Source organism: Atractosteus spatula, chromosome 7, assembly GCF_055471065.1.
Source record: "Atractosteus spatula isolate fAtrSpa1 chromosome 7, fAtrSpa1.hap1, whole genome shotgun sequence".
NCBI lineage: Eukaryota > Metazoa > Chordata > Actinopteri > Semionotiformes > Lepisosteidae > Atractosteus > Atractosteus spatula.
Genome location: NC_142712.1, coordinates 514,480 through 541,972, shown reverse-complemented (window position 1 = coordinate 541,972; position 27,493 = coordinate 514,480). Strand labels below are relative to the sequence as shown.

At 33.9% G+C, this 27,493-nt stretch overlaps 1 long non-coding RNA gene across 1 annotated transcript in view; it reads left to right on the top strand.

Annotated features, from left to right (window-relative positions):
• The window catches only part of LOC148830024 (uncharacterized), a 108,738-nt gene that overhangs the window by 18,035 nt on the left and 63,210 nt on the right, over positions 1 to 27,493 (top strand). The window contains exon 2 of the long non-coding RNA XR_016091298.1: positions 8,683 to 8,744. This is a non-coding gene — a long non-coding RNA (uncharacterized LOC148830024). The remainder of the gene's footprint in view (positions 1 to 8,682; positions 8,745 to 27,493) is intronic.

Below are 27,493 nucleotides of genomic sequence, written 5' to 3'. Positions count from 1 at the left end.
ACTGCTCCCTGCAGAAGCCTCCCATGGAGACCTCAAATGAACACTCCAGTCAGGAATGTAGATTTCCTAACACATTGGCCCTAATTTATTTTTTTGTTAAGACTAAACATTTATAAGACCAATACGTTTTTAATGGTTTTCAGTCTGTTACTACTTCATATTATTAGTATTATTACTTTATTATTACTTCCATTAGTACTACTTAGTATTATTACTATTGTTACTTTAATAATACATGTAAACATTCACAATCCCCTCCCCCCCCCAAAAAAAACAGTTTAATGGAATTTACAACTTCCTCAGATTTTACTAAACTTAATTTAGATCTTACTTAACCCATTGTATCTCTGGTTTTACCAACTTCCTCAGGGCTAATAATTACAAGTTTTAAATGCAGTCAAAATGCTACAGTTCAAACACATTAGAAGTAGTAGTAGTAGTAACTAATAGTATTAATATTATTATTAGTAACCCCTTCTTTTTTAAATTTTTAATGACCACAGAGAGACCTCAGTTTTACATCTCATCCAAAGGACAGTGCCTTTTTACAGTATAGTGTCCCCGTCACTATACTGGGGCATTAAGACCCACACAGACCACGGGGTGAGCGCCCCCTACTGGACCCACTAACACCTCTTCCAGCAGCAACTTTGCTTTTCCCAGGTCTCACAAGCTCACACCTGCTGGACTTCAGTGGGCTGCCAGGCGTGAGTTGCAGGGTAATATATCTGCCATATACTGTGTGATAGAAACTCAGTTTAGTAAAAATATTTTTTTCAAGTGGTTGTTAAAGTTACCAGAAAAGAAAAATAGTCTTTATCATATCATGTCATTTAAGTTCAAGTCTTCTGATTTAAAAAGAGAAGTACACCTCATTTTGGTTGCTGTGCAAGACGTCCAGAAGCTATTGTGTAATTTGACATGATCAGTAAAATATGATGCCATCATTAGAAATGTTAATATAATAGTGAAAGCAGAGGAATTCATACAGCTACGAGAAGACTACAGAAAAATAATCTTGATCTTTATTTATTAGCTATTCACATGAAATTAGCTGTTTTTATTATGCCATTTTGCTCAAGAGCAAATGACTGACTTATACACTTGGCCTACTCTTAGAAGTAAAAGGTGAATAATGAGAAGATCTCTAATTTATTTTCTGGTTGCATGAAGGAAAACTAAAGGGTCTGTGCTGTAGAAATTAAAGATTTTAAAGATTTCCATAAAACCTGTAAGTTAAATTTGCTGTGTACTGAGTCATTTTGTAATTGGAAGTAAGAAGACAAACTAATTATTCTAAAATTATTCTTATCCTAAAAACATGTTTAATCTCTTCATAGTGGGTCATGGATAATCTTTGTTCATATAAGATCTAAATTAATCATATACAACTTTTTTTCAGGACTTTAGATAAATTAATTGACAAACTTTAAAAAGCAATCCTACATTTTAAATTTAAAGGCTGGACATCGGTTTTAATATAATAAACAAACTGAGAAATATCCCTATCGACTCCATCGTAGGCCCCTCCCACTACGAGTGTTAATTCCCTTCAAATGCTAGACTTTCCATCACTAAGAACAACATTTTTAAAAAAAATTCTCAAAATATCACAAATGCAAGTCCATTTTCCTCTTATCACAATCATTATTACAACAGAGAAACTAATCCGTAATAAAGCATAATGCCGACAACAACACTTCAGACAGAAACTGCACGGGATTATTACAAATATTTTGACGAGCAAAATCAAAACACAACATTGCGAACCGTACATCACAACAAACGGGACACCATTATCTTTTCAGCATACCATGCCATTATTATCTTTCCAGATACAAAAGCATAAAGCAAATCGTTTTTGAAGGTATATCTACCGTTTCATTTTAGAGAAGAATAATCGATTCTCCAGCAAAAATTCACCAAAAGACATGAGATCCTTACCTTTGAAAAAGTGACCCTTGTAGACTTAAACTTTCCCATGTAAACCCATGTGGAAAATATGGTAAACAAAAAAGAAATGGCTGCCGAAGGCCCCCATAAGTTTTCAAACCGACCGGGCTACCGAAAAGCTGATGTAATAGGAAGAAACAGCTGTCATTCATCAAAATCTGACCATTTAGAGACGTTTTAGGGAGGGCTTTAGCGAAGAGAGAGTTTTTAGCTGTCCTTGCATTGCCTGTCTTTCCCATTTAGGTTTTATTCTATCAAGAAATTGAAGATCACATACTGTAGCCTCCTGTCAATCTGTCATAAATACACACCAGAAGTGTTCAAAAGTGTGCAAAAACATTTTTTTCTCTAAAAACATTATATGTGGGCTCTCTAGCACAGCCAGAAGTCAATACAACAACAAAACGCAATGAACAATTTAACTTTACATCGATTTGTGTTATTTATTTCACATCTCCAGGAAGGAGGAGAAAATAATTCCAGGACCAGCCATCATAAATATCCATGCCAATTTTGTATTGTTTGTTAAATCACTCTCAACTTTTATGCTAGTTAGGAGACACATTAGAGAAGACCTGGAAAGAGAAATGTTCAACCTAGGTATTTCACAACTTGAGATTTCGCCTTTTGAAGAAGGACAATAAAATGCAATTGCTATTTTTTCCTGTTTTTGTTTTTTATATTTATTTCTAGTGTGTGTACTAAGTAAGACATATTCAAAATATGAAAGTTCAGAAAGGATCTCCAGGGTGTTCTCTTTAATTCAAGACCCCAACCAAGTCTGTGCTGTTTTCCAAGATAATTCAAAATATTAAAGAGTACACCCATTTCAGGAGGTCATTGACCTTGACCTCTATTTTGGGGGTGGGGGTGGAAAGGGTTCATCACAAAAGATTGTCTCAATGTCTCAACTGTTGTCCTAACAGGGAAATGTCTTAGATACAGTGTACAGTTACTTGTGTGAGTTACCAAGCAGAACTTTGTGGGAAACAACCTGGACCAAGAAAAATACTATCACACAACCAAGCCTAACCAATTGGAACACACGCATATTATTGAGCCCTAAAGAGACAATACATACTGGTCAAATATCTGATCGGGGTGAGAAACAACAAGAAGAAACAGACCCTGATGAAGTACAGGCACAGTGACCACAGCGTGGCCATAGAAACTGGGTAACACAGGTAGACCTGGTTGCCCAGAGAAGACAGACTCAGGGACCACAGCCTGGCCATAGAAACTGCGTGACACAGGCAGACCTGACCACCCCAGAGAAGACAAGCTTAGTGGCCACAGCATAGACATAGAAAATGGACACAGGTAGACCTGACTGCAAATTCAAGATGCAAGAAATCTGGGATTCAATAAACATTCTGCCTAAAATAATTATTCTAATCCCAGGATTCTCACACCTGTCATGATCAGAAAAACTTCCAAAAGTACTGGAGGGATTGGGGAGCACACTTAATAGAGCTGGGAGCCCAGTATGTGACCTCATACTGAGGAACAGAGAGTGAGTCTTTCAAATTGCAATAATGATATGATTTTTGTTGTAAATGTCTTGTTAATTGTTGTTGCTTGGTCAACACTGTAATTCATTGGTCATGCCAATGAGGCTCATTGAATTTAAAATTGGAAAGCAGTGCAGTGTAAAGGCGGAGGGATGTGTGGCAGGATCTTGTACACTCAAGACAATAACTGATGATCCACTTAGACAAAGGTACTACAGATAACTAATACAGGAGTCATAAGAACTTGGTGGTTGAATTAGTGACAGAATTATACCATTATGAACAGAAAATGTATATTTTTGTATTATATAAGGAAGCTCATACAGAAATACATTATTCTGTCTTCACAAGGTAATTCTGTAGAGTGTTTGTATTTCAGACCCATGCTGGAGTTAATACATTGTCATTATGTTTTGTTCAAAACAAAATGTTGTTGGACTAATGTATATTCACACCAAACAGCTAACATTTCCCTTAGTTGTGGTCACTTCCAGGTAGAGGTATTTTCAACAGGTAGGAAAGAACAATGGAATTGAAAATGAATTTAATCTTGAGTTGCCCTTATTAAGGTGTCTTGGTGGAGTTGGAATTTAAGAAAAGTTAAAATGAGAGAAGGCCATATGGCCCATGTGGCTTTTGGTTGCAATAAGCTAATTGATCCAGTGATCTCATCTAGCTGTTTTTTAAAGATGTCAGGGTATCAGCTTCTACATCATGGGTTGAAATGCTATGACAAGAACTATTTAGCTACAGTGAAGCACTTAGCGACCGTTTTTTGTACTTATTTAAGCAGGTGAATATATTGAGGAGAGAGTCTATCAGTATGAAGTTATTTATATAACAAAGGATTTCATATCTCTGCAATGGGCTAGCATCCCACCCAGGGTGTTTCCCTTCTTGTGTCTGTTCTTGCAGAGATAGACTCCCTCTTGACCCTGAATTGGATGAAGTGGTTAGAAAAAGGATGAATGGATTGAATAACAAATTATTTTAGCATTTTAACATTTGTTTTTATTAGCTTTTGGCTGGCTATGTTTCAATAAATGTAGCATTTGAAGCACAAGGTTAATTTTTGTGTCTTTGATCCTTATATGAATACTGTAACTGATAGAATTTAGATTTTCCAGAAGCAAAGCCTTAAAGCATTACAGTTTTTTAATGTCAAACATTATTGATTTTTACAGTATAATACGATAATACTTTATTGTCTGATTTCTCAGGAATTTGTTTAGCTTCTGAGCAGCTATGTTTCACACACACACACACACAGAGACTTTCTAAAACAGACAAACAGTACAAATATACATTAAATTAAAAATATATCATTACTTAAAAGACATCAACCCCTACATAATTATTAAACACCACTCCTGGAGGAAGTCTACTGACTGCAGCAGAGTGAAACGTGTTACCAGTGTGATGCCCAATGATAAGCTTCAGTATAGAGAAAACATCTACAGTAAATGGTGAATTAAGAGGCAATTTTAACAATGCTTTGCTATTTCTTAAACTCTCTTGTTAGTTCATCAAACTTAAATATTTGAGCTTCAACAAATTTGATATGTGATAGAAAAATGAAATATTTACAATTGTTTGCAAAAGTGAACTGCTTCAACAAAACTATGATGTTCTTATATAGTTTTACTTTTATGAATTTGGAAAAAATACATTATGTAGCCAGACAGAGGCTCAAGTCATGGCAGACTGATTGGCTATCAGTAATTAATCTTTTACCATTGAGCTTTACAAGTGTCCTGCATTGAGCTGGAAAATATCTGGCACAACAACGTGCTAACAGAAGAGTGGTAACCAGTAATGGTAAAAATGGGATTTTGCAATTCTATTTTCAAACAAAAAGAGAAAGTCCAAGAAGCTATTACTTATACCAGTCATGAAAGGGTCATCTGTGCAAAAGGAAACAGAGAAAATATTTGTCATGTAAATAATCAAAAGGAAAATTCTACAGTATTTTGACATTTTTACATTACTAGTAGACTTCTAAGTCTAGGTTTGTGAGGTTAATTTGGCCTTATTTCCATTTGGCCTCCAGAATGCATCAGGGCGGGTTCTGGCCTGAGAGGCTGGTTGATGACTGTGGCTCGCAGTCCCCAGGATCCATCTGTATGCGTCCAGGCCCACAGTGACTGGCTCGGGGTGGCTGGAGGCTCTTGGCGCATGAGGATGTGTGTATCACGGGAGGACAATGAGAACTGTGTGGGAACATCCTGACATTTCTTAGCTTAGGCTCATGACTGTTAGATATGACGATTTGTAAACATTTGTTGAAAGAGAAGTAATGTAATGACTTTGACAGAACTTTAAAAACTAAAACTGTTTGTTAGAATTCTCTCTATTACAGAATTTAAACAGCAATGTAAAAAAATCTTTACATCATAATAAAGAAGAAGCTTGACAGAATGGTGAAACACATGGTGCTGATGTGACTAGAAGAGAAGTACACAGTTGCACAAAAACGCTTTACTAATACAAAAGAGCTAAGATTACAAGACAAGGTAATAGAGTTCCTTTCAGGGTCTTGTGTATATTCTTTGTTAGTATGCATGCCCTGATCTTGGCTGTAATAGGCTGCTGGAGAATTAAATGGGGCTTGGTTATTTTGCTTTTCGGAATAGCTTGCTGTCTCCAAATGCAAAATTATTGCCTGTGCATCCCTATCATTCCAAAGGCCTTTTAATTACATTCATTCTAAGCACAGAGAGTCTTTAAGAAATGATTAAATACTTGGAGCCTTTTCAGAGTTCAGCCTCGACAGCTTGGTGTGAACTGGCTGCTTGATATCATCACCCTTTCTTACTAACTTTCCCTAGCTGCATACAGTGTTTGAGATATTTTTAAGATTTTCTGTCTTGTAAGAAAATATTGATGCTTCATAAACCTTAAAGGAAAGCTTTAGACTTCCATCTATCCATTATCAGGAAGACAATTATTCCTGATAAGGGTTGCAGCTGTCTGGGACCTATCAGGGAAGCACACACACAAGGCATAATGACAGCCTGGACAGCACTCCAGTCCATTGAAGGGCAGACACACGCACAGTAGCCAGTTTAGAGACACCAAGCTAAAATTCAGGACCTAAGGAAACAATGCTAACTTCTCTGTCACCATGCATAAATGTTTTGTTTGTGAAATAATTATGAGCATGGCTTTATAAATACAGTATATTTGGCTTAACAATAAATCACACAATAGTAGCCAGCTTTTTCCCTCACACCTTTGTGAGTTATGCACTAAAAATATGAAATTTGAACTGAGCATTTACTTCAATATTATACTCTGTCTTCCTTCAAGAAATGGCAAGAACTTTGGATCAATCACATACCAGCATCCTCATAACCACCTAAATATTGTCCCAGTGTTGAAAAATACTGCTTATTCCTTTTCATAGTTATTGAGTGGATATAGAAAGAAAGGTAATTGATATTTTATTGACAATTTGTTTACATTTAATTTTTTTGTCTCAACTTCCTAAAGGTAATTACATAAGTATTCTTTAATGCTGTGACCACTGATGTCACAATACAGGGTTTTCCCCCTTGTCTGCATCTGTGATTCATGGGTTTCTTGCTTGTCTGCATTTGCTGATATCAGGTTTTTGGGAAATGTTAGGAAAAATAGAGAGTTGTCCTTACCATTTAGAAGGAAAATACATACAGTACCACCATTGGTCTGTGTAATGTAAAAAAAACTGAGCAGTGTAAACTGAACTGAACACCGTCTCACACTGTTGGGGAAAGGACAATGCAAGTATGCTTTGTGAGTTAACAGCTAGGTCATGTACAGGCAGGAGAGCTTGGGTATAGAAAAAGCTATAAAATGTACCTTTGTTATACAGTTCAAATTGCAGTTCATGCTCTAGCATCCGGGTGAGTTAGAACAGTAGAACTTTAAATGACTTACCAGTGACATGTACTTAAATTAAAATCTAATTAATAAGAAATAATACATATACAGTATGAGAGACATAAGAAAGAAAAAAAACAGACTTTGTAGACAGACTACAAAGATTACTTTTTGGGGGTCTGCAACCTAATAAGTGTTCTGTGTTTTTTAAGTTGTGTATTTCATGAGTGTGAGTGTGTAGAATTAATACAATTATTCATAAATATGATATTAAATAGTTTAATTGTATTAAAGCAGTGTTGTAAAGCATTGGTAGTATTCGCAAAATATTTACACCAATTCTACATGTATAAAATATTTAAATGTCTTATATAATATATCTTTGTATTAGCAATAATGTATTGTTTAGCTTCAGGAATGCATTTTAAAATCACATGTACGAATACTTATTCTAGGAACTAAAAATGTGTGAAAAATAAACATAATTAGAATATGACCACCAAATACTGGCCAGCTCTAAGAAAATGAGACAATATTTATTTATATTTGTGGGAGAAATAATTTATTAGATTAGTTGGTACAATGTAATGTTCTAATTAGCTTTACTATTTTAAAGGACTTAGACACAGCAACACTGTATTGACTGTATTTGTGTTTAATTTGAGTTACATGATCTATGAGCCTCTCAAGACGTGTATGTGTTACAGTCCCTGGACACACATTGAAGTAAAGCAAGGAGGGCTATCCTGACGCCACTTCCACTTCTCTTCCTGCTCTGAGGGCTTTCACACTGTTGAAGTCCAAAATGGCACAGAGGCTAAAATTCAAAGCAGAAAATGGTTTAAAATGTAATTCATAATAAGTAAGTAAAAAGATAGATTTAGTATGAGAGATATAAGAAAAAAATAAAAGTCTATCCAAGAGGATATATACAGAGGAATTGTTTTCTATCTGCTCCTAATACGTCTTCTGTATGAGACACTACAGGATGTCTAAAAGCACCACAGAGTATTAAGATGAAAACAAGTGAAAGAAACGTGAGGATACCTGGAAGTGCAGTGGTCATTTCCAGAGAAGTGCAAGAACAGTTTAAATAACACTGTTTTAGGGGGAAAATGGGTAGGTCTTTGTCCTAAATTGAACCTTTAAATGGCAGATTAATTTGAAACAGATGCAGACTAAAATAAATAAAGTCTAAAACCTCTAAACTATGCCTGAAAAACGATTCTCTGTATTTAAAAATCTAAAAAAAATCTATTGACTTTTTAACTGTTCATAGTAATCTCACATTCCCACGATTTGCACTTTTATGCTTGTAATTTTTAAAAATATTTAAAAGTTATGTTTTTATTTATAGGCGAATCAGCTGGATTTTAACCTTCCTCTGAAAGTCACAGGAGCCAAAGGAGCATTGACAAGGTAAGTTGTTTTTCACCACATTATATCCTCGCAAATGTTTGTATTTAATGATACAAAAACAGTATTTTATTAAGTATAATTCTATTTTGTAAATGCAAACAATCTGTGTAAACAATAATTTGCAGGTTTTACAAGAATGTAGAACAATGGCTTGTGTTAGAATGCAATTGATGAGCTCTGAATTCTGTATTATTTACTTTTATTTTCATGTATAATGGCAATCTGTTTTAACTGTGTTGCAGTTTTGGGCTTGAATAATGAAATTCCCAAGTATTATCTTAACTTGAATAAGAGTCTTAGTCAATTCTGAATTCAGTGTTACCTTTAGGAATTTTGTAAACGTTTCTGAATAAAAATAATGTCTAGTTAATGCATTTATTATTGTAGTCTTTGGGGCATTATTTGAATAAATTACTTGTGTAATAATAAAATGTTTAGCTGCAGATATTCTTTTGATAAAAAAAATTTTGAATGGTGAATTCCAACTATGCATCTCCTGTGGAGAACACCCGGTGTCTGAGCTCATTCTGGTCCACAGTTCCTTTTATTGAGCTGACTGTTTTTAAGGGTCTGAGGGTTAGCAAACAGATAACGAATTTGTGAAGTGTTAATGAGTAAAAACAGTAAATCATTGTCCACATTGTCTGAAAAAATATATTAAGAAACATAATCTTCACCATTGGTATGCTTCTTGATATTACAATAAAATTATCTAATAATACAATTATTATACATCTGAAGTATTTTACACCATTAGTAGTATTTAATTTCAAATCACAGAATAAATAAAGCATAACTTTAAATATAGTTTCAGTGTTTTCCTCACTTATTGGGGTGTATTCTATTTGATTTTTTTGTGTATTTTGGAATGTAAGGGCACATTGATATAACAGATATCAATGAGATGTTTCAATCAGCATTATAAACAATATATTACAAATATTAAAAAAATGAAAATGTTCTTTTTTCTGATGCACGTGGAATATTCTGAATTGCACAGGACACCACTTTTTCTTTGCTCAGTACCAGAGTGTGCAGTTTCACAGGGTGTTTGAATATGAGGAGTATTCACGTTTTCAGATCAAAATGCAACAAAAGTATTTCTCACTAGTGATCGTAATGTGGGAAGAGCACATTCATTAGTTATATACAAAAACACAATTCCTTGTATTATTGTGAATTCTAAACAAAAAAAAGTTTATTTTGCCAATACCTTGTATTTGACAATACAAGGAATAATATGCTGTCAATGTAGAAAGAAAAGTATGTATTTCTAGGCATTTCTTCTTTTTATGGAAGACAAGTAACACATAACAGGACTTTTACTTATACTTAGTATTTCCTTAGGTAAAAATCTTAAAATCTCTAAAAATAAATCACCAGTGCTGTTTTAAACACAAATTTTTGCATCAAAGATATTTTAAAATGATATTAAAAATGCATTTAATCCAATGGTTCCATCAAACTGTGCATGTCTATGTTTGCATCTGGCATTCTGTCCAGAGTGAACCTTTTCTTGTGCCTGTTACTTGCTAAAACTGTTACCCTGCAGCAATTGGAAGAAGGGGTTAGAAAATGGATGCATGTTTGTTCTAATATCTGGGATCAGAATACTCATAGTTTTCAGATTTATTCATAGCTTTTATGTGATTTTTACAAAATGGTTTGCAATTCACATTCACAGTAGAGCTGAAAACCATATCCTTGTATTGTGTTCCTCTGGGCTTTTCCATTTTACTTGTAGGAAAAGAACTGAGTCTACGTTTCATAACACCACCATATGACATCCGATCACTTCTGTATTTACTTGCCGTAACATTTGTTGTCCTTTAGTAATGCAATTAAAACTGGAGCTTTGTGGTGAAGAGAAGAGTTTAAGCATCCTTGAGAGGTGGAAATGCAGTGACTTAGTGGCTTCTCCTGATGAAGCATACATCTTCTCTTTGCATCCCTATGTCTATGCTGTGTTGCTAGAACTAGCTAATCAGTTGGATGTAACTTCCTCCCTATTACCAGGCTGTAGGAGGCCCATGTCCCCTTGTTTCTGAGCTACAGGACATTTGTTCTGGCCAACATAAAAGCAGTGGGGGCCCTTTTAACTGCTTTGGTGTTGTCCTTTTGATGGGCATGCAGGGGCAGCGAAATCGGAAATAATCTTTATTAAATGTTTTTACAGAGGAGCGACTTGTGGTGGGGAGGGGAGGATTGCAGACACAATAGACAAAGACAAATATTTAGCAAGAGACAAAGGATGACTCTACACAGCTCACAGTGGGGTTAACTCTTCCCATTATCCATAAGGATTGGGCTTTTATTGACGATAGCTTTAACCTACAACAAATTAGGTATTGAGTGCTGGTGATTTGTCTGTGTGTGGGGTCATACATAAAAAGATTTTAAGCACCTTTGGTGAAATCTTAAACCCACTGGTTTTTCTAGTTTCCTTGTGCCTTTGCTGAAACTAAAAGATGTCAAAACTTCCAAAAAGGTCCACTGGAAAGCACACAAGAATTAAATCTGTTTAGAATTATTCTAATTCAATCTCACTGCTAGAAAAAAGTATATTCCTACTAAAAAAAATATTTTTTTACCTCCCATGAATGTAATGAGATGAATTGCTGGACTGTAAATAAAATCTAATATGTATTTTATAGAACAGCATAACATTTCTTTTTAGGAATAGAATTCACGGAGCTACTCAATTTTATTAGGCTATAGCTGTGTTTCAATAGCTGCAAATCAGGATGAATAAATACAGACCTGAAAAAATTAGCAATTACTGTAAATATCATAATTAAGGTTTTTTTTTATTTAATATTATATTGATTACTGCTATCTTTTTAAGTCATAGTTGTGTCAGACAGACAGCATCATCATCATTATTATTACATTTTCTGTTTGAATTAGTTTTTAGATTGCAATAATGGCACAAGGGCGTTCTCTACTGTATTTAGTTTGATTTTAGTCAGTTTTGAATAGGTGAATTTTCACTCTAGAATTTCCAAATACATAGACAAATAGACAATAAAATAAAAACAAATAAATGCAATCATTCTAATTAAATACTAGAGTTCATATTAAGATAAGATAAATGTCACATTAAAGCAGTGTCAGGTTAAGCACGTTAAATGTCACGTTCTATACTTTTTTAGGACCATTTTAGTAGTAACATTATAGGATGTGAATTAAGAACTTTCTTTTTCAATGTTAAAATCACACATTAACATAAATATAATGTATATAAACATATGTTTTTAAATACAGTTAAAATAAAGTCATACAATGCACATACAGTCATACAGTGCACAGTTTGTAGTGCAAGAGGAATAAACATAATGTCTTTACCTTGATATAAATTCTCAATTAATATAAATTCTCAGTGTGTACTTTGGACTGTTTCTGCAAATTCTGGGCATGGGAAACCCCCTCCTGTTCTTTATTATAAAGCACTAAATTAATCTTGGCATACTGTAAATGTGTTCCACATTTAATATTTCAACCTTATTTCCATTCATGAAATCTGGTTCTGATAATAATATTGTTTCCATAAGCTGTGTTGTGGTGATTGATGGTTTTCAAGGCAAGGGGTACTTACTGCCTGTTCACAAGGATTGCACAGGACTGCTACATGCCTTCTCTGTTTACAAATGCAGGTTTATAAGCCCATTTGACTTCAGTAAGAAAGGACCTACAGAGAGCTTGAAATAGATGTATGTTTTACAGCAGACAAACCATGGTAATGGAAGTGATTAAAAAGACTTTTTCCATGATTTATTGTTATAATTAATTAACCACTAGTTTTGTTTTGATAGTTCTTGAATTCAGCATGAGAAGGAAAATAGTTGTCCTTTATTGAATAATTACAGAAATAAGTTAAACTGCAAGAAAGGAAAATCTAATGTTTAGGTATTGTTTATCAGGAGATTCAGGTAGTGTAAAGAACTGGTGGTAGCTGGGTGTCAAAATCAATTACTTAAGCAGAGGTTAATAAGAAAATATTTTACCAAGTAATATATTTTATTTATTTACGTATGCATTTAAATAAATTATGTTTTTTAGTATGTGTTTAACCACGGTGTTCAAACACATTTTAAGTGAAATCTTGCCATGATGCTTATAAAGATACTTTAAGATAGTTAGGGGACTAGGAGATTTGTTTGACCCACAATATTATGGACACTTTTTTTTTTTAGATGAGAAAATTTGATTTTGTGACTTAACCGAGACCGGACACAGTGTCAACTGAAATTGTGCTAATAAACTCATTGAGTATGGTCGAATCTACCATAGAATTACATACTGGCAAACATGCTTTTGAGAAAGTAAACCTACATCTCCCAGGAAAGCACTGACTATGAAGTGAATATTATTTAACAAAGGCAAGTGACAGTGGCAGGAATTGAAGCAGAAGCCCACTTGAAAAACTCTGGCAGAAGGGAAGGTGTGGTGAGGGAATGTTCAGATCCATCTTCAAAGACATGGTCAAGGAGAACAGAAGCCCATTGCTGCCTGAGTAGCTCCCAGCCTGTTTAAACACAAACTGAAGAAGGCAGCATGACCTAGCATACCAGGATGGTAGAAATATTGCGGTGTACAATTTGCTTTCAATATCAGAGATGTTCGTTCGAAATTAAATAAAATATTTTTAATTGTTAGACCAAGATTTCTTGAGTGTGTTGTTTTCAAAATAGCTATGTGGGATTATTTTAATACATCATTATTTTCATTCCTTAGAAGGATTAAAAATATACAAATAAATAAAAATTAAATAACATTTTATTGAAATACTAATTACCCAGTCTCACATGGTTGAGTTAGGTGTGTAAATAGTTATCAGTTGTTTGGGAAATTAAGCTCCAAACATAAATGTAATTATTATATATACAGCATATAAAGAAAAATGTTTAAATTATGAATTTGGATTTAAATGTATTTGTGTCAGAAAAACCTGAAACTTTCTGAATGAAAGGGACTTAATTATTATAATTAATAAATAATATTATAATTGATATAAAATAAATAAAAGGCAATAAATTCTTCTTTTGTTTAAGTTTAAACTGGAAAAAAATATCTATTGTGTTTTTTATTATTTCTGAATGAGCTTTAGTTTGCTATATGTTAATATTATGGATTTATTAAAATGTAGTGAACATGGTATACTGATTTTGATGTAAATTTTTATAAATAAAAATTGTTCAGGTTGTATTAATTTCATCAACTGGATATTTCAGAAAAAATGTTCTTTGTTAATGAAATGAACACAATGAGTTCTTAAATATATTATTTGGATCATTGTGGTCTGATTACAATAAATCTAGTAAATTATCTCTACAGGTTACAATCAAACTCATTTGCTTAAATTGTAAACCAATTTATTTATATGTATTACATTTGTAACGTTTAAATATTCATTGTATGGAGTCAAAGAAACAAAACATGCACAATTGGTTGAATTTAATAATCTTAGTTGCTGTTAAGATCATCTTTATTTAAACATAAAAGTTGTCACTTTTACAATTATATAATCTGTACATCTTTACTTTTTAAATATTTTGTTTCAACATGGGAATAAATATAGTACCACTTTATATTATTTAAAAAGTCTTGAAATGTATATTTGCAGTTTCATTTTTAAGTTCCTTTTTAAAATGAAAATTAAATAGCAGTTTGTTTCATAATAAATTCATAACAGTATAGAGAAGAATACGAGTAACAGGAAAAGCATGTAATATCAGACAACATTTTTTTAATAGTTAACCTAGTCTAAAATGTTTTTGTACTGAACAAATCTTATATTATGAGATAAAAACATGTTTATAATAAAAGGGAACTTAATTAAAGAATATTGTACAGTTAAAAGACAAAAAAAAGAAATATTATTATTGGTGAGTGAGGTTGGCTTAGAAACAAAATATTTTTCAGTTGCATTCCTTTGGATTATTGTGTTGTCTTCTTGTTTAAAATAAACTCATATCTAGATCTTGCTTCACACACATAAACTTTGTAATATTTGAGTGTAACACTCAAATCTGTTACAGTCCCACATGTTTCTGTCCACTGTTTATACAATGACAGTGAAAAATCTGGACACAGAGGAGATACTGCTTGAGGAGTATTATGCAAAGGCTAATGGAAACGGTTAACCAGGCCCTGCCAGACCAGACTCAAAAGAAGCTTGGCAGTGTGTGTTCAGGTTGCGACACAGGTTTAAAAGCAATAAAAGACAGAGCAGGAAACTTAATATTGCCTGCTGCTATTGTGTATATCAAGACTACAGCAGCTGGAGAAAGCAGGGTGTGAAGTAATTAGTTGTCTGGTTCCATATTGACCAGTCTGGTGCTGTGGCCATGGGACCTATTAAATTTTCTATTGAGTGCTAAAGGATTATGCACCAAAAATAAATAAAACGAGCTAATGAAAAGATGCCTGTAGGTGTTTTAGATCTACTTGTCATCTTGAATAATGTTTTTCTATATTCAGTATTTAGAAACAAAACAATTTTGTTTGTTTGGTTATATCGAATTTTGAAAAACCTGAAATGAGCCAAACAAAACAAAGGTTTTGTGGTAAATAGATCAGCCTTTTAATATAAATATATTCAGTTATACTTTTTTTGTGTGTAATAGTGTGACGCCACACTAATGAACAAGTACTGATTTTGATTAAATATATAAATCTCAAGCATCTGGTAGTGAAATCTAAAATAGTGATGCTTCACACGTCTTGATGGTCTGAGCAGACAGCAGAGATCTCTATGTTTCTTTCTTTTTCATGTAAAAACTCAGTTTTAATTTCTATCATATTATCTCTGTGAAAGAGCAATCTTTGTAGTGCAGATGATTTAACTTCTCTGAGTTGTCACATGTTTAAAACTATGATGAGAGAAGACGGTTTAGGTATTGTGTTGTCAGCATCTTTGCCTGAGGTTGGTGGCATTATTGATTCGCCATAGATATTTAATAGTTGTCTGCAAATGCAACATCTTCTCTTTATTATCAGGATGGCATAAATTATCTAACATTTGTGTGTGAATAACATAAAAATGCTAATTGTTTTCCATTGTATACATTTAGTTTGGAAATAAAAGTGTTACTTTACTGGGTTTATAAATAATTCTAAAATCAAAATTTTTGGTCTTGTTACAAGTAGAAACTCAATATTATTTCTGTTGACTAATAGAATGCATTCAGAATGGTTTTGATCAGTAATAAATATCCTGGCATTGTGACATAGAATGATTATGATAGATTGTTTTGTTCTGAAAACAAATGGTTGACATTATGTAAATGTATTAAGCTCATTTAAAAAAACTCATAAAAGCAAAGAGTAGAAAAATATTTTTATATTAAGATTTTTATATAAATTAAAAGTGTTTTTACTATTACAAAGCAACATTTTGCAGATTTCCTTTACTTGTTATTTTCTTTAACTAGCATTTCTGTCATTATTTCACTGATCCAAGAGCAAGAATCTTCAGTGTCGTACCTAAAAAATCGAATCGGTGCACATCACTTTGGAAAATATTATTAGTGAGATAAGATCTTAAAATTGACGGTTTTGTTATTGTACACCAATGATACAGAACCTCTGTTTACTGTGGAGCCTCAGTGCCCAGAAACAGCCCGTTCCCCGGACAGGACGGTGCTCAGGCTGCAGGAGCAGGAGTTAAGCTCCGATTGCTTGCCCTTATGAGAAGTGGTACCCTGGGGTTAAAAGCCTCAGACCACACTGTAATAGGATCTGCACTTAATGACAGTCTTGCTCGCTTTAAGCTACCCTTGTACTGTAAACTGTGCACAACACATATCTAGAATTTCTGTTGCATTAGCTACTTCTAGCGTAGAGCAGAATTTGAACTATAATCCTAGAATAGATCTTATAAATGACAGAAAGCTGATGTCATTCTCTTGTACTGCATTTATCTAGCTGGTTTAAGTTCTCCTAGCTCCTCCTCTTATAAACAGGATTTTACTGTATAAGGATAGATGCTGACTTTTAACTTTTGAAGAAAGAAAAAAATAAATAAAAGTATTACAACCTGAATTTTAGTTTTAGTGCCTTATGAACGGGCAGCCTTTTGGCTTAACTGCTTCTGAGTTTTAAACCACACCTTTGATACTGCATAACACCAGTATATGTTAGTATATTTATTAATATAATTATTTTTTACACTGGAATATATTTTTAATATAAAATCATCCCCCATACCCTATCACCTGTTTGCAGAGACTTAAATGAAACAATTTCTGAATGGAGCTTTAATCACTTTTTTCTATCTAGTCTTCTTGTCTATACTTTTAAAACTGATTTACAGCTGGAATTATGTGTCCCAACTGAAAAAAAATTATATTACCATTTCATATGGATTATTAATAATCTTCAGCTGTGTTTTTCAGCATTGTATGACTCTTTTACTTATACTGGGCCAAAGGGGGAGGTCTGCAGGCCTGTACTTTACTAATAGGAAACATGCTTCAGCTTGTTCTGTGCCGTTTACAAAAAACTGCTGAAATACACATTTGTTTTACAGCAATGTATCTCATATTCCTTGTAGAGTGTGTAACTTTACATAGAAATGTGGTATATAACAACTTCCTCAGGCAACTCAATTTATATTGCTTTGTATTTGATGGACCTAATGAGATTTAACATGAAATACTTTTAATAACTCAATCTACTTATGTAACAACACTAATCAAGTTAGTGCCTCTTTAAAAGCCATTGTATAGTCACCTTTTCATTACTTGTGTTCCAGTGTGACTTCACAGATTCCAATATAACTATTGTTAGAAATAAAAACAGTTTTCGTATTCTTAAATAATGATAATTATTAACCTACTTGGTTGCTTTTTTTATCCAAAATCCCAAAACGTACAATTATACCTATTTATACAGCAGGGTTTGTTATAGACGAATAAACTAGTAAGAAAAAAACTTTAGCTTTGGGCTAAGAATGGTCTCTGGGTGGTTCAGTCATCTAGAAACATCATGAGAGTATATAAAAAATGCTAAAATGTAAATGTATTATGTTTCAGTCTGTTTGGTTTACTTGCTTTGCAGGTCAGTCAACTCTCTATAAATCCAAAGAGATATTTCGTATAAAACAGCCAAGATCTTAGATTTTTTTTGTCTGTCTGATGTATGATTTGTTGTGATTGTTGTGATTAAAATGAAGATGTTATTATTTTACCACTTTGCCGTTTTGCCGTTCAAACTCTCAAATATTACTTACCCAGAGTTCTGAGATCAGGAATACATACACACCTACATACGCCTACGTGATTAGAAAGTCTGCATTTCCTGGACCTTGACATAAGCTGACTGGGTATTTTTAATTCTGGGTTTCTGGTCTCTAGGTCTTAAATTGTTGATCTCTCCAGGTATCCTTTCAATGAGCAGGAACTTAAAATTGCTGTCTTTAGCAAATGGTTTTGAGTCAGTTTTGCACCTAACAGTCATCATGGGAGGTCATGTGTGTTTTTAGCAGGGGGCCGGGGGGGTCTGGGTTGCCCGTGGCCAAAGTGGAGGACTCTGACATCCCTCCCTCTCCTACGCCGCCCCAGCCCTCTCTCTCTGCCTCTCCTCTGGCTTCCAGCCTCATTTCCTTTTCTGTTTAGCTGCTTTTCTTTTTCCCCCCTCTTAATTGATCGCCTGCACCTCTTTAAGCCTACCTTAAAGGGCAAGCAGGAATTTCATGTTTTCATTCATCAGCCCATCCCTCTGAAAAGCGTTCGATATTAAAACAGTTTACGAGGAGCTAAAGCCGGGAGAAACAAGAGGCCCAGATAGCGTGTGGCGGGGTCAGGAGATGCACGCGAGGCGCCACAGCAAGGTCGCCACCCAGCCCTGTGAGCCTATAGAGGGGGTAATTAGGGTAGGGTGATCTGTTCTTTCCTTCCTTCCTTTTTTCCTCTTTTCTTTTATTTATCTGCTGCTTTCTTATATTTTTCTGGTACTACAGTATTTATAGTATGGAAGAGGTAAAGGGACTGAAAGTATATTGGTTACTTCTGACAATTATACATTTCCATCTTTAGTGCTCGCTTGGCTAAAATCGTGCACTCTAGGAGAATTTTGCAGCAATGCAGACACAGTGTCGCCTGCCAGGTGTCTTTATTGTGTCAGCTTGCATATGTGCTTTCTTTCTCAAGCTGCTGTCCTGATCTAGGCGGCGACCAGGTGTGGGTGTCCATTTTGGAGTTGGGGTTCAGAGGGGGGAGGAGTGGGAGGACGGCTGTCTGTGCATGCAGGGGGGTAGTAGTTTTGCTGAATCCATTTCCCACGAATGCAGCAGCAAGGAAGAATACAAGAGATAAAGTATTTTTTAGCCAAAGTTTCTCTGCATGACTTCCCTGCTGATGGGATCATGCACTTTCAGGCTGAGATTTTATTAACAATTCATATGGAAATTGAGGGCAAAGGAGGAGCGGATTCTCACATAAACTTGATCTGTCCATGAATGAAGCTCTGTGTCTGCCCTGACCCTGCGTGGCTTAAGACAGTGCCTGTGAGGGCCAGAGGAGCAGACACAAAGAAAGCAATGAAAAGCAAGCACATTCCTGCAGTCAGCACAAAGGCTGTCCTGCCTTCTCTCTCCTGAGAGCTCTCCTCTGCCTCTCAGAGCACTGCTGGGCACTCTGCTCCTTCTGTGGCTCTGGCTAGAATTGTCTACATTAATAATCTGTTCATTTACCTAATTCTTCTTCTTTTGTCTTTTCTTTTTTTTTTATAAATTGTTGTTTTCTGGAAATAATAGAAGTCTGATTTTTGGTTATATAAAGCAGTGCAATTTATTATGAAAATTGTTACTTTTAATGTTGTTTTTTGTAATGATGAACTAGTTCTTGATTTCTTTCAAATGTGGTGGACAATAATATGAGATAGTACTGCAAAAGTATCTTAGAATAATACGTTTCAATTTAAGAGAAAATGCATCTAAGTATAGAAGCATATACAATTTTAAACTCTGCACATAAGTCTTTCAGTTTAATTGCAAGATGCATTAGTGAATTACATTTTACTATACTTATCTTAAACAAAGGCTTTTGTGAGCAAATCTCTTAATAATATCACGTTGCTTGCTACAGACATAGCAATATAGTATTGTGTTTTACCATCACTTATATTTTATCGAAATTAATAATTTATATAGTGTTTGAAGTGCATAGTCTTGAATGATACAATCTATTGCATATTGCATCATTCTAATTTACTTTGTTTTTAAGATTAATTTGTCTTAAATACAACCATTATGTGCTGATGGAGGGTTAAACAACTGAGTATGTCTTCTGTCCTGGCAGACGAGTGGTGTACAAAGTAGTGCTGATTGTCTAGACATGCTCCTGATGTTCAGGTGCTCTTGTTTCATTCGATTGCTAACCTTTGCCTAACATATCCCACCTCTCCCTCAGTAAGTGCTACACCTTGTGAATGAACTTCACAGTGCATCACTGTGAAAACGATCAGAATTTATAGCTTTATAAAGCTGCTTCTGACTTCATACGCTTCCGCCTGCCAGCAGCAGGAGGTCCCTGTAAATGCGATTTGTCTCGGCGGATATATCGTGCATAATTATTTTTGTAGATAAAACAAATGCAGACAATTCTTGTTCTGTAGGATTAAATTATGCTGCCTGATTGTGTGTTAAGCACTATGCATACAGACTCTTCTCCAACTGTTCCATGATGACAGCATTTGCACAACAAAAACCCATTATCCAGTTGCTCAGCACTTGTGCCGATTCTTTCCCTGTAGAACATTTTCTTTGAAATTGGCTATTTATATTACAAATCCAAAACTAAATAGGTAAATAAGCTAGTGGTCATTAACCTGCCTAAAAAATGTCTACTATGCCAAGGAAAATGGACATGCATATGTATATAGCATATAAATTTATATCCAAAAAAATCAGCTCATTTGCATTTAACTGTGAGAAACTTAAAAGATTAAATGAAATGGTAACATATTTTGATGATTCTTTATAAACTCTTCGTTAACTTGTGGTTTTAGGTCTGGATGAAATTACCATTGTTTTGTCGGTATTTATTTTCTTGTTTTATAGCTACATTTTTATGTCCATTTACTTACACCCTTTCTTAATCCAACAATCCAACCCCAAGACTATTTTTTTCCTTATTTGAAAATACTTATATGCCATTAATGGTCTCATTTTTGTTTCTGATGTTGTTAAAGTTTTTATGTATATGTACATTTGTACAGCTTCATTTAATTTTTAGCATGAATGTGATATTTTAAAAATCACAAAGGTAAGAATTAACACAATAATTACAAATTTGCAAAAATGTTCACAAACATGATAAAAAATATTTAGCAATATATAACGAGTCTTTACAAAGATAAGTCTGTAATACTTTGAAATTATTCACATATGTTCTGTAAAAGGAAATGAACATATATTATCGGAAAGAAAAAGGTTATTTCAGGTTTCTGTATAATTTAGCTCTCCATTAATTAAATTAACTTTTTGCAGTTTTTAAATTAGGGTGTTAACAGCAGTTTGTTTTCCACACTTCTTAAATTCACAGAGATTAAAGGATCTGGAAGGTTTCTATTATGCAAATTAATACTGTAAAACCCATCATTCTGAGACAAGGTGTATGTATATCTGTCACTGTTCACTTTAGCGGGTTTCTGAAATTAGATATGAAATAGATATTTTCAATAAATCTGGCAATAAATCTGGCAACTTCCTTCATTTACTTACAGTAAATTCCATTGGGCAAATATTATTTTGTCTTAGTTCTATTATGTGCCATTCTGTTCAAACAAATTGTTAATTTATTATAGTTATATAGTTATATATTTATTATAGATGTCTCATTCTGCAACACTGATCACTTGGGGAAATAATAAAACATAATCATATTGGTCCAACATTGAAATTTTGACATTTTAAATACAAACTGGTATAAATTTCATTAATCCATCAATTTTAGTCCAATATCCCTGGTGAGGATAACAGTGGTCAACAGTTAATAAAACTATATGTATATTGCATTTTAAAAAGCTTTTAGTTTTAATTATTTGCTTTAATTTTGTATTTGTCTAGTTGGAAATATGTTTTAATGTGTTTTTCAGTTTGTTTCACTATGCCCATTGCAGTGTTTGTTAAATAAGAATAGATCACTGATAGCTGCTGCTCTCTGCACACTTTCCTGCAGAAGGTTAGCCGTACCTGATGAGCAGAGTGCTGTTTCCCCATGATAAGAGTGCCTCTACTGCCTTGAAAGTTTATTTAGCTTTATGGATTTCAGCTATAAAACTGTTGAATTCATTTCTCAGATTTTGTGCCCCAATAGCTGTAAAAAGTAGTTTAAAACAGTGCTACTGCACTTACAGTAAGTCACCCCTCAGCCTGCTTTTAATAAACAAGTATTTTAAAAACGAGATGGGAGAAACGTTGATGCAGTTAAATATTTGTAAACATAAGTTATTTCAGCTAAGGGGCAACTTCAGTTCGATGATTAGTTTCTTTTGTCTGCAAGATTTGTGTGCAACACACTTAGCAACTTGTTGTATTTTGTTATGTAAATACAGTATTACTTGTTTTCAGGTAATTAAAAGCAGTATTGTCTCTTTGTGTTTTCTGTTAAATGGAGTATTCTTTTGTTGTGCATCACAAAAAAACAAGGACATTAGGAGCACATTTGTTTGCAAAGCAGTGGGATGTAGGTATTGTGAATCTGAGTGTGTTGTAAGTTTTATCAAACTGTATCTTGCATCTTTTTTTCTGCAGGCAGTCAGGGTTTGTTCAGTTTTATATTAAATTAAAATATTTGAACAAGTAGATATTATGAGTTTTCCATGGAGATTCTGTAAACCCATCATTTGACAAGGTGGGTGGTATGTTTTTTTTATTTTGCTTTTACAAGGACTTTTAAAAAATATTTCTATTTAGAAGAGCATTTATTCTGTGCAAATTATATATTGAACATAGATGTATATGTAAAAAAGTAATGTTTCTATTTAACAAAAAATATATTCAATATATAGTATTTAACTTAAGCAGCTTCATATCTCATCTGAAGATTCAGAAATATAGCATTCCTCTGTCCTGGTGGATCAGACAGACCTTTTGGGAGAGGGCTGTGATATGAACTCAAATGTCTTGTACAGTAACTGATGTGGTTCTGTTCTCAGCATCCATGGTGCCCGATGCTCATGCACTGCATGCTAATCATATAGAGCTCTGAGACAGGCAGATAGGGAGCGGTGATAGCATTCATCTGGTACAGTGCCCATTCCCTCAAAAAACAACACATATGATTTAAATATGACTGTAGAAAATATTTATAGACGTTTGGTGCTCTTGTGTCACACAGTCAGCCAGGAGGACTACTGTATGTCACAGGCAAAATTACAAGGGATATTCAGTGAATAAAGATGATTGTGAGCAGGCTTTCTTCATGCAGTGGAACACATTGATGTTTTGAAATGATCACAGTGTACAAGACTGGAGTCCGTGACAGACGCCCGGGATGGTTCCTTCCATCTGAAGTGCTGCAGTGGAGCTGTTGTAGTATTGTAGAGTATCAGTATGACACTATATATTTCTCTCACATTTGATTTTTATATATATACAGTAAATTCATTTTTTGTTTTGTTCATATTTACAAAGGTCTTACTCCATAATTTACTGAAATGTGAGATATTGCTAACTGGAAAACCAAAGCATGTTGTTATAATTATTGTTGTTGTTTGAAATAAGATAAGACTTTATTGATCCCGAAGGGAAATTGAGGCATTTCATTAATTACATTGAAATTTTTTTATAAATCTACAAGTTGAAAAATTGGATATCACACAAAAATTAAATATGCTAGAAATGACGCAGTATGCTATTAACTACTCATTTAAATAAAACTAAATTACTATAATTAAAGGCAGTTACCAGTTAAGGTAGAGAAATACAGTATGCTGTCTGTACTCATGTTACTGAAGCTGAATGTTGTGAGGAAGGTAAAGAAATGGGTTTGGACAGCAGAGAGCATGTTGTTTTTGCCTCACTGCACTTTGTAATCAAGGACTGCTGAAGGCCAGTCTGTTTTAGGAGGAAAAAGCAACGACTCACAACAGTGTCAACCTTTTGCTTTTTAGGCAGTGATGAAGTTATAAATAATGCATCAAGAGATTTCAGCATTCAGCTCATAAGGAAATCGCAGCTGGTCTGGGCTTTATTGTATAACGTGCACATTTCAGCATGGAGGTCAAATGAAATGCTTGTCACTCAGTGAAAAGGGGAAAAAAACATTCAGTGAAGACATGAAGGGGGGGTCCATACTTGGTCTGTGCATTGAGCTGGATATATTCCTGAATGATCTCTCTTCTAAAATGTCTGTTAGATAGCCAATGAGTGTGTCTTTCTGTGTGTCTTTTAAATGGCTTTTATGGAGAAAATGTGCAACTTTTGCTTTTTATTGATTTTGATCCCAGCATTTTGAGATTGGTATTGGTGCTGCTATTTTGTGGACATGTGGCTCATAACGGGCACTTCGTACATCAGGCCTCTCTTTGTGCTTGCTGGTCACGTTGAGGGCTGGAGTGGGAGCGTGGAAGAATTAGAGAGTGTGGAAATGCAAAGCTGTCTCTTGTTACGTTTTATCGATCTCATTCTGGTGTCATTCAATTAAGACAGAAATGTGATGGATAGTTTCTGTATAGATTCCAGGACTCTGGCTGCTGCAGATAACACCTGATTTTTTTTAAAAAAAGCATCCAAACTAGTTTTGTGGTTTGGATTGAAAATTTAGTTACATTTACTTATGGAATATTTCTATTCTTGTATTTGTGGAAAACACTGTGGTGTTACATTGGATTATGTATAAAGGTATAATACATAGCCATTGCAGAATATAGCAGCAACTGTCTTTACAGCACTGCTAGCACTGTATTGATATTAATTGTAAATATTGTCATGTACTGTAAATATTAGTTCAACAGCTATGATAGGTACTATATTTCAGGTTTTATTTCACAATTGCATATATTGTATTTTATACGTCTTTAAAAAAATGCAGTATACAAAGGACAAAAACATCTAATTATTGAAAAGATGAAAAAGTCCCCAAAACCATAACCTCTTCCAAGAAGTAATTTGAATGCATCAAAACAATTAAAAAGAAAACAGTAGTAGTCAAATTTGCGAGGGGGACTTAAAGATGAATGAAACACACTTTACAAGACAAATGAAAGGAATTGTTAATTCTGGGAGAATAATATAGAGTAGATTGATTTTGGAGGCAAAATCTGTAAGAACATATGATGATATAATAAAATATCATCATATGATATGATGTAAAATAGGTACAGACTGCACTGTACCTATTTTACATCACTACTGTAATTGCTAAATATATAATGATCTTATCACTTTATTGTTTCCAGGATACTCTGAGACAGGAGATGGGTACATTTTCCTTTAACTAATTATTATTTTTAACTCCTTGACAAAAATAGTTGAAAGTAGACATTTATATTTTCTTGTTTTTTAAAATAACTCACTAATTTGCTCTTTCTCTTCCGATCACATCTGATGGGTGTACCTCGTTGTCATGCACTGCAATTAAACATCAGATTAGTCTTGGAAAATCTGTAATAATTTACATACTAATATCTTTCCCTATAATGGAAAATGTAAAGTTCCATCATATCTCAAAGTGTTCCATGGGTTATGAGGTAATAAGGTAATCCTATTCAGAGAGCTCATTTTCAAGTTGTGACATACATGTAAATATCATTCATTCAACAGACAGGATCTATAAATGATATATCTGGTTTCCTAAATCACAGACTTTAATGTTATTATTACTTTTTTACCATTTATTTATCTTTATTTGGTAGCATTTGTGTTTGTACTCATTAGATTGATCATGAATGTACTGAGTTCAGTTTCATGGTGTACTGTATATTAATTGCACATTATATATTAATACATTTAGAAACATTAGATATCATCTTATACTATGTTATTTATTCCGTTTCTGCATAATAAGAGTGCAATTGCATTTTCAGTATCACGTAACCATACTTTTATTTATTTCTTTGCAAGTCGAAGAAAAGGAGAACTCTGATTTTTTTTTTCTTGTGGTTACCTGTGGGATTTGACAGTTTTCATCTTTGACTTCAGTTAAAGATAAGACAAGGATACAACAGCTTCACTCTAGCAACAGACCAAGCAATTATACCCCAGGCTTCATGGCAGTTAAGTTGAAGAAAAATACACAAAGGGCTCTGTGACACAAAAAGTGCAGTATGAATGGACTTGTAAAAAAAGGTTAATACATTTAATAGATTACATATAAAAAGTTAAATAATATAATAAAATAAAAAATACCTCTGTAGATACTTGTTGCTGTTTTACTGAACCAGTTTGTGGGAGGGCTGCTGTTTGGTTAACGTGGCATCGCATTACCTGAAATCCCATTATGTGGAATGAAACACAACTGGATTTCACTTCTTTTGAGACAATGATAGTGAATATTGACTTGTGAAAGGCTGGATGGGGTAATATATACAGTAAAGCTGCTTCATTTTTTTATTGTTTGTGCTTGTTTATTTCTGTCATTTGCTTTATTTGTAAAGTGTGGCATTGTTATTCACCAGTATGTAGAATTGATATTCTGAATGTCACTGAGGTGCTGTGTGCCGCTATATGTTTTACTGCATTCATGTTTGTTTGCACGGCAGCAAGCTAAGCTGTATGCTTGTGTTGGCTTCCTCAGATCTCTGAAAACACTATTGGGTATCACTCGTCTGGGGTGGAACAATTCACAGGAAAGGCTTAGACATTGAGCTTGCACGGTCTCTGACTCCATTTTCAGCCTTTGTTCCCACCAGGGTGGCACTCTGCGTGTGGCGGCCAGGGTTCTGAGCAGTCCTGTCTGCTGAAATCAAAGGCCCCGGTCTTTCTTATTCATGATGTCACCAGAACCCAAGATCGAACAGTCTCTGCTTCTTTGCTGCTCTTCTGAAGTTAAAAACACACATTCTGATAAAATGACACATGCTGTTGTACACATCTTCTCAGCCTTGCCTTATACCAACAGACCTCTTTTTTAAAACCAGATTGAGTCACCATGCCCTTGTGCAAGACATTTTCCCAACTGTAATTCATAACACTTGGGAAGAGTGAAAAAAAAAATCAGCATTGGTATGTTCAGTTCTTAATTTTGCTATTCCTTTTCTGTTCAGCACAAATGTTGATATACTTATCATGCTACATGCCCACTATTTATAGGCTTCAGTTTTTTGTATGTAGATTTAAATAGCTTAGATATAATTAGCTAAGTAGTTCTTTTATGTGGGACATTTAATATGCATTTTATTGTGTATGTATCAATGTTTAGATTTCTGAATATTTCCTTTTCTTTTAACAAAACCCATTTTCAGAACTCAAAAATAAAATTGAAAATTACATATATTTTTCATTTCATTAAGGGTGATATTTTTAGTTTTTCACATTAAATGCTTACATTATCTTGATAAATGTTTTATATGAAGTTACTTTTTTGAAAGATTCATGTAAAATAATCAGTTTTCAGATGTAGAAGTAAGATAAAGGGAAAAATCTTAAACTATACTGGATAATTTGTAATTATTTACCATTACTGTATTTTACACATGAAAATACTATTTTCGTTATTCATGTACAGTATTTGTCAAATATACAGAACTTTTATCTTTGTCAAAACAGTTTCTAAATATGCTATTTTTTAATGAAATAATGTGTT